This window comes from Apaloderma vittatum, unplaced genomic scaffold, assembly GCF_000703405.1.
Source record: "Apaloderma vittatum isolate BGI_N311 unplaced genomic scaffold, ASM70340v1 scaffold26173, whole genome shotgun sequence".
NCBI lineage: Eukaryota > Metazoa > Chordata > Aves > Trogoniformes > Trogonidae > Apaloderma > Apaloderma vittatum.
The window spans coordinates 1-220 of NW_009707844.1; positions in this window are offsets into that span (position 1 = coordinate 1).

A 220-nucleotide genomic window follows, 5' to 3' on the forward strand; every position below is an offset into this window, starting at 1 on the left:
CTTCCAACCTCCAACATTCTGTGATTCTGTGTATCTGGGCTCATCGGTCACCACCCATGAGGGTGACAGTGTCACCAAAGAGCTGAGCTCTGGCTGGGGAGGTTGGGCTGGGGGATGTAGCACCCCGCATCCTTTCGGGGCACAGCGGCGACTGGATGTCACTGTGTCGGCACGGGGTGCGGCACAAAAAGAGGAGCCTGAGGGGTGACCTCATTAATCT